Source organism: Temnothorax curvispinosus, unplaced genomic scaffold, assembly GCF_003070985.1.
Source record: "Temnothorax curvispinosus isolate PA1 unplaced genomic scaffold, ASM307098v1 QBEX01015437.1, whole genome shotgun sequence".
Lineage (NCBI taxonomy): Eukaryota > Metazoa > Arthropoda > Insecta > Hymenoptera > Formicidae > Temnothorax > Temnothorax curvispinosus.
The window spans coordinates 27,424-35,570 of NW_020225217.1; positions in this window are offsets into that span (position 1 = coordinate 27,424).

The window sequence follows — 8,147 nt, forward strand, 5'->3', positions numbered from 1 at the left end:
ATGTCTGTTGAGCTTCTCGCGAACCGAGCACGGCGAGCACGCGTCGTCGTTTAAGAGAGAGAGAGAGAGACGCTTGAAAACGAAAGAATGACACTCTTATTTTATTTGTATATAATAAACTATAAATGATACACATTAGAACAATACTCAAGCAACGCGCAAAAATCTTGGATCTAGCTTTCCTGTCGGAACAAAATAAAGTAAAGCGTAAGTTACTTGAAAAGTAAGAACCTGCTATTCAGAAGTATAAGTAATGACCACACTTTCTTTGAAGCACATTACAAAGGAGAGTCATCGGTCAAGCGACGCGTCAGATTGACGGGCTATCGCGGAATTCCGGCGTGCGATATTGACTTTCTCGAGGCCGGTCGTGGAATCGCGATGCATCATCGTCATCGCATCTGCCGTCGTGCCGGGCCGCGCCGTGCTGCGCCGCGGCGCGCCGCGCCGCGCTGCGCCTCACTGCACGGCGAAGGTGCAATCGGCACTTAAGCGTGACACTAATGAGCGCCGGCGATACAAGCGGTCGTCTCCCAGGGGCTGTCTCGCTGTAATTGGTTAGTTAGCACATTTATTTTATATGAAACGCCGGCTGAAAAATGCGAAGCGCGTGCGTCCTAATTGGGAACGGCTCGGCGTGGCTACGGCTTGGCCTGGCTTGGCCCTGGTCTGGCTCAGCTCGGCCCGGCCCGGCCCGGCTCAGCTTGGCACGGCGCGGCGGCATGCCGATCGATGCGCGCGATATCGATTGTCGGATCGTTGACAGGCATGACCGAGTAACGCTGCCCTTAGGAGAGGAGGCTGAACAGCCGAGTCACCTTCATGGCTAGGAGAAGCCAGGCATCTGCGAGTCTGCGGGATGCGCGGACAGCGCGTAATAAACCATTAGCGACTACCGCTCGATTGTATCTCTAATCTTAATCCGTGCGAATTTTCCGATGCGCGCGTTAGCCCGACGAAGTGGCCTTTATAAACCGTGAGACGCCGCGAGCCTCGGCTAACTAACGTTTAGGCGCGCAATTATATCGATTTTGATCCCCGAGTTGAGTATCGTAAAGTACGGCAGAACGGCGCGATGATTTTTTTTCGTCGTGCTCGTTAGCTTGATCATAGCCTCCCCTGATAATCCCCCCTTTATACAGCATCTCTTATCTTCATTAATACAAATAATCTGGTCATAAAGTTTGTAAATTGCATATACACAAACATTGAATCAAACGTCATAATTATTATTGTACGGATTGTCTCGAGTCTCTCGTGGCGCGGGAATTCGTTTCCGCGACTGCGAAGTTCACAGAATAAATAAATCCCATTACAATCGCGCAGATTATCTTGATGCACCGCGTGACCCCGTTGGAGTCAACGGCTCTATGCTTCTTTTTTTTTTTAAATGCATTGCTTGGTTTATAATTAATCCCGCTAATAAAGTACGCAGTATAGCCGTCTCCGACTGTAATAATGTAGGGAGGCGTATGTACATGGCAGGCACGCGCGCCGGCACCGGCCAGCGGACTTTCATTCTGATATTTAATACTCCTCGCGCTCCGGTTTATTAGCGAGCATTGTACCATCATCTAATACCCGAGAGAATTTTGATCACGACATCCTCATAAATCTTGATTGTATTACCGGTTTATCTTCGAACTTTCTGTCTAAGCTATTCTCATTCGGCGGGATCGGTCATCAAGGCTGGCGAAAGAAGCCGCGCTCTTTCTCTCTCGTGCGGGAAAAAGAAAAAGAGAAAAGAAAAAGCAGAATTTGTTTCTAAGGCTAATCACAGCTATACTGGGAATGCCATCCCTGCCGTCACGGTTATCGAGACCATCGTGGATTTAATTAGACCTTGCGCGAGGTCATATCGATTTCTCTTCTCGGATTACTCCAAAGAAAAATCAGGGATGAAAGGGAGCAACGGGGTATTGGAAATGAATAATGGTCGCAAATATGTGAACGTTTTAAAATCCCGTGCCAGCTATCAATTTCGCTCTCGAGTCGCGAGATTCAAGTGCATTACTTATTAATCTATCACAAGTATACCTACTTAAAAGAGATATTTACTTGAGAAAAATATAATAAATTGTAAAAATAATTATTATTGATAAAATATAAAATAACAATAAGGAAAAGAGTAAAAGAACAAAGGAACATTGCGTTACCTTCTTTTTTTTTATATATTATCGACAATTTTTGTAGCTTTCGTTTAGTAAAGCTTTTACCGCGAAGGGAATTCTTAAAGGAGATTCTCGCGAGCTTCTGCAGCGGGGAGATTCACTTCGCTTCTTTACATCTCTTGATATCGCGATGGATGCCGTACTCCCGCGTAACACACCGCATTTGAAGGCGATGCGCCAATCTTCGGCGAGTATTTAGACGAGTAATACACGTGTAAATGAAGTTGAGTAAGGCAATGTAAGCAGGAGGTGGCAGGTGCTACGCAAGAGGTGCCCCTTTTTTCGCCGCTCGTCTTCTGTTAGTAGCCGCAGAAGCCAAGCACTCTGCCGAGGCTGCCGTGAGGTCTTCCGCGGTAGTGATGTGCACGACCAAGACACAGTTTGCACCTCTGATATTAACCACAATGAAGCCTTCAGTATTTAATTCAGTATTAAATACTGAAAGCTTTACAACTATCGATTTCTCGTTATTAAAGTAATTGTTATTCATATTTTGCTTTACAGAATAATAATTATACAAAAATCTGTTGCTTCTGATACACGATAACCAAACGTTTATTGATTCAAACTTCTTTCGCGTTACATTAATTCGATGGAAGCTGCCTAAATGAAATGCGATATTTCTAAATAAATATTGACTGCTTCTTCTGTCAGACAAAATGGACTACATGTCAGACATTCAATCGTAATTCTAATGATGATTTCCTTAACCGAACCGGCGAGTTTAGGAGTAAACGCGTATCTGAAAGCCCTCGAAAAACGGCTGTTTACTGGACATTTCTTGACCTGCACGTTCGTAGCCATCGCTAGTCGCGAACCTTGCTTACCTGCAGATGTAATTGCAAGGTACTTGGATTTTTATCGTCGCCACCGCCACTTTAACCGAACGAACACTCCTCATCTTATTGTTGTCTGGTGTTCTCGCCTTTATGGCAAAAAAAAGGAACGTATGGGAGGGACGGGGCACTTTTAAGAATTCCAAATGGGAATGGACAAAGGGCAGTATATGCCTGAGGTCGCGCGTTTTTCATCGGCCCTACCGCCAATTGGCTGCTGCGCTACTGAAAACAATCTTAATTCCATCAAGGGATACGCACTTTCTCTCTTTCTTATTTCCCCTCTGTCTCTTTCTCCTCTTGAGCAAATTACATCCTCGGATCGCTTCTTCGCGAGGTGAAAATGAAATGCGAAGAAGTTTATCGGTGCGAAATTTTTATTGTTGTCACTAAAAGAAAATATCTTTGGCAGGGAAAAAATTTCTGAAGAATATCCTGCAAATGTAATTTTCGACTTTTTCAATGACGCGATTGCACCGGGAGATCTCACTAGGAGAAATGGCCTGAGAACGCGCCAAGATAATAGAGGATGCCACTTTTTTTTTCTTTTACGTGGATTTTAATATCCGGCGCATCATCGTCGCTTGATTAAAATCCGTTACGTATACGAACGCGGATCGTGGCGTTCATGCGCAATTTAGGTGCACGGCTGTAACTTTTGTGTTTAATTTAACGGCTCGCACCCGTGCGATCCCGCGTGTAAGTCGCATAAATAGCCGCGTAAAGGCGCAAGATAAAAAGACACTTGCATGCTCAGATTTAACGCGCTAATGTCTGTAAAGCGCGATCACCGTGCGCGTGATGCGGCGATGGCCGCGCGGTAATAGAACGCATGATATATCGCGCCGCGCGGAAATTGAAATGAAAAGTGCAAATACTCGTTTCGAAACGCCGCTCCCGAGAGACTTATTACTCGCGGCCTCCTCGCAGTTACTCGCACGCGGTCGGCGTAACGCGCGAGGCATCGTCGCGCGCGGAGCACCCACTCGCGCGAGACGGTCGCGACTGTACGCGAGGCTCTATGCAAATGCAAGCAGGAGGAAAACGGTACCGCGCAATCGCGACGTAGATAAGGCAAAGCGGTAGCGCGAGGCGTTATCGCGCGGACGCGTCGCACGTAAAACGAGTTACCGTGGTAAAAGTGCGTATAATACAGTCGCGCGATAGTACCTACGTAACTCGATGTACGAGCCTGCGAGACGGCTGAATCTGGCGCGTTACTTTTTGTACGCCCGTGTTTACAATTAGCTACAGATCTATCACTGCTTATGTTAGAGCGACTTATCAGAATTTTCTAATATTTATCATGACAATTTGTACCTTGCTGTTTATCACGAAAAAAATTAGCTGCTGCAGCAAATTTAGTGACACCCGACATTTTTTTGCAACAAGAGCTATATTTTTTGAAACAATAGAAATATAATTTAGCAATAGTAGTAAAACCTTTTCTTCACGCTGCAAAAAAATGTTAGCTGTCCCTCTTTTAAACTAAATTTGCTATAGTAGCTAATTAATCTTTTTTTTTCGTGATCAAAACAATAAACATTTTTTAACTCTTAAACTACACCCTGGGTCAAAATGACCCAGTAAAAAAATTGTGTTGCATTATCTACCATTGCGCTGAAACGCTGAAATCGGGATCTGTCGCGCCATATAGAGTGTCATTGTCTTCCAAATGAAAGACAATGACACTCTATATTACTGAGAAGTTTTCAAATACATATCAAAAAACATGCTACTTTTACAAGTGTAAATTATTTACAGCTATCTATATAAAGGACTTAATATATATTTTCGCGAATATAAAAATATAGATCTCAGTGTAATATTTTATTTTATAATTTATAATGCGTAGCCATACGCAGTAGAAACAAAAAGCTTAATTAGAAAGATGTAGTAAACAAAGATAAGAATTGAAATGTGATTCTCATTGTCATTAAAATTTTACCATATTCGTGAAAAGGGGGCTCATCCGTGAAATTTGAATATCACATACGACGAACAATGTGCAGCTGGCGGCCTCGTCGTCGGTTTAAATCACACGAGTGACTTCCTGCAGTCACTCGGCCGGCTGTCGCATTAAGAAGAGGGATAACATTTGAATGCGCGGTGTCGCGCGGTACTTTAAATTAGCATTATAAATAAGATTATGGAAACACGCGCCATCGCAGACACGTCAATCCTGGCGGCGAGGCCGTCTTAGGTAGCACTTTGTCTCGCGCTTATTAACATTCGTTCGTCAACCGTTCGTTCGCGCTATACTTGCCCCGAATCAATTATGCATTCCATTTCGCGTCCTCGCAGCCTGCGAGGAGCTCGCAGGAACTAAATTGCGTCGTTGGCAAATGAATAAAAAGAGCGCGACAAAGAAAGGGGCTAAAACCTCGAGGAAAATAAAACCTTCGAGAAACCTCTTAGGATAATCTTATTCCGAAACGTTTTTGCTCATTTTCTTCTTATGGTTCTACATTACGTAATATGCTCTTTTTTTCAATATCACAAAAAATCTGAAAAGATTATATATTAATTTTAAATCCCGGAACTGTAAATAGATTCATCATCTGTTTGAAGCAACATAGCTTGTCCATAGAAGAGAACGCAGAGTATGGGCCCATTTTATCCTGTTACCCTTCTCAGAACGAGTCGCAGACCGGATTCGCTTATCAAAAAGTCGTTCCAATGGCGTCCGAACGACTCTTAAATTAGGCGAACTGTTCGCTAAGCAAAACGACGTCCGGCAATCGTTTCAATATTTAGCTCGCTGATTAACGCAGCGCCCGAGTTAAGAATATCAACGAGCGGCTTTGTATTCGTTCCTCGATAATCGACGTGATCGCCGCGCCAGTTATGGCAGTAGCGATAACGGTGCCCGCACTCACGTGCACTCGCGGTTGTCTCATCATCGGCGAAGAAGGATGCTCCTCGGACACGCGATCAAGCATCTCATTGTCATCGTTCGACCGTAGCGAGCAGCTTCTTTCAGGCCGCAGCGAGGCGAGATCCGCGTCCGAGCGGACGGCATTATGAGTCGCGCCGCGAGCGCATCCCATATTCTGCGTGCACAGGGGTTTTGCTATCGGATAAATTCGTATCTTCCGCTTTGATTCTGGCCTCATAAAGAGATTTCGCTCAAGTCCATCGCGACAGCCATTAAACGCGACATTGTACCGAACTAGTAGCGCGACAAAACGTATAATGTAGCCTCGACACGTTACCATCTCCCGCAATAATCCCCCGCGATGGTCCCCGCGATACGTGTCCCGTATAATACGTCCGTCCAGCGCGACATTGTCGCGCGGCGCGATATTAAAAACGAGTTCCTAGAAAGTGCATGCGCCGCGTTACATCGCCTATGAATGTTGCATGGCGTTCGCGATGTGTAAATATGTTACACTCTCGTTGCTACTTGCGTTTGCCATCGTGAATTATGCATTTAACCCGTCCTCGGTATCCCCGTGCATAAATCCCCGCCGCGCCTCCTCCATCGCCGCGGTGCGACTTCGACATTGGGGATTCTCCCGACGCCGTATACGTTGTTGCAAAATGATTTATCGCACGGTGGTGCGCCCGGCGTTCCACATAATATCTGTAAAAGTGCCATGAAATATCGCGAGTGGCCCGCGCAAAAAGGCCACTCGCCTCTTTCAGCGTCGTCATTTTTTCGCGCTGCTGCCGCTGCCGCGCGGCAGACCGGTCTGGCACAACCCGAGATCCTCCTCCTTCGGATCCCGCGAGAACGCACGTCCTCCGCTCCGCGCTGCCGGAGAGTTAATATTTACGCGATAGTTAATCGCGCAATTTAGCCTTCGCCCGACCCTCGGGCATATTTCAAGCCGGATCAATTAATTCAAAAGTTGTTTCTTAAAAGCATCAATCCGACGGGTGCCTCACGCTGTTCCCGGCATTTAAATCGATAACCGGAAATAAATGATTTTAGAATTTCGTTAAAACGAAGCATTTATTTTGAGAGCTTTCGAAAGTAATTCTATTGTCAGAGACACACCAATAATGACAATATTCTCTTGTAACATCTAAAAAAAATATTTACGCGTAATAAGAATAAATAAGAAACAATCACACTTTTTTTGACGAGGTCATTTCGACGGAGCCCGTTTTGCCGACTGACCCAGATAACCAGCACTGAAACACGCCTGTCGGCTTAATTACTCTTCCCTGTTTTTTCTCGTCGCGTGCAAGGGATCGTTCCAAACCTAATTTGGATCGAGTTATGCGCTCAGGTATCACAAGTGATGCGCCGGTAAAAACCAGATAATGAGTTTCGGCTTTTTACGATGATTTTCGTGCCGCCCATTTCGCGCCAGACTCGAGCACAAACGCACTAATTACAATTATCAAATTTTCCATAAAAATGTATTATTTTAGTGCACTTATCGAATTCCTTTGTTATATGCCCCGAGTCTCCAGTCGATCATTCGGACTTTTGTTTCTCTTTTTGTTTCAACATTTTTTATATACAGGAGAAAAATCCTATCACCTATGTTATAATTTTGTCTCGATACTACGCAATGTAAGAAGAGTTATCGTTTTTTAGTTTTTCACATATACTGAATATTTTAATATTTTACCAATATATCTCATCTAGGATTTTATTATGCTTCTAATCTTACTATAACGACCTTCTCGAATCGCAGCGGAAAAATGCAAGATCGCGCGGGTCATTCTCGCGAGTGAGAGTAATCCCGCGCTCATCATCATCCGATTATTATTACGTGGCGTGGGGCCATTGCACAGGTATCCGCACGCACGTAGGTACGCATGCACTCACCGTTCGTTCGGTGTGTACATATTCGCTTACCACGCGATACGCTAATATAATGCGAGCGACACGTCGGGTAATAACTTTATTTAGATACACTATCGACCTGTGTAATTACACGGCGAGCATTCTAAGTCTCTCTCTTTCTCTCTCTCTCTCTCTCTCTCTCTTTCTCTCTCTCTCTCTCTCTCTCTCTCTCTCATCTCTCTCTGTCACTTTCTTCATAAACATCGTCGTTTACGATGACTGTACGCCGTATGTGCGTATACGCGTTTCGGTGCGTGCACACACGTCGCGCCGCGACGCAATCGTTAATTTGGGATCATTATAATTAGAAAGGAAAGACGATGACGGTGCTTTCTG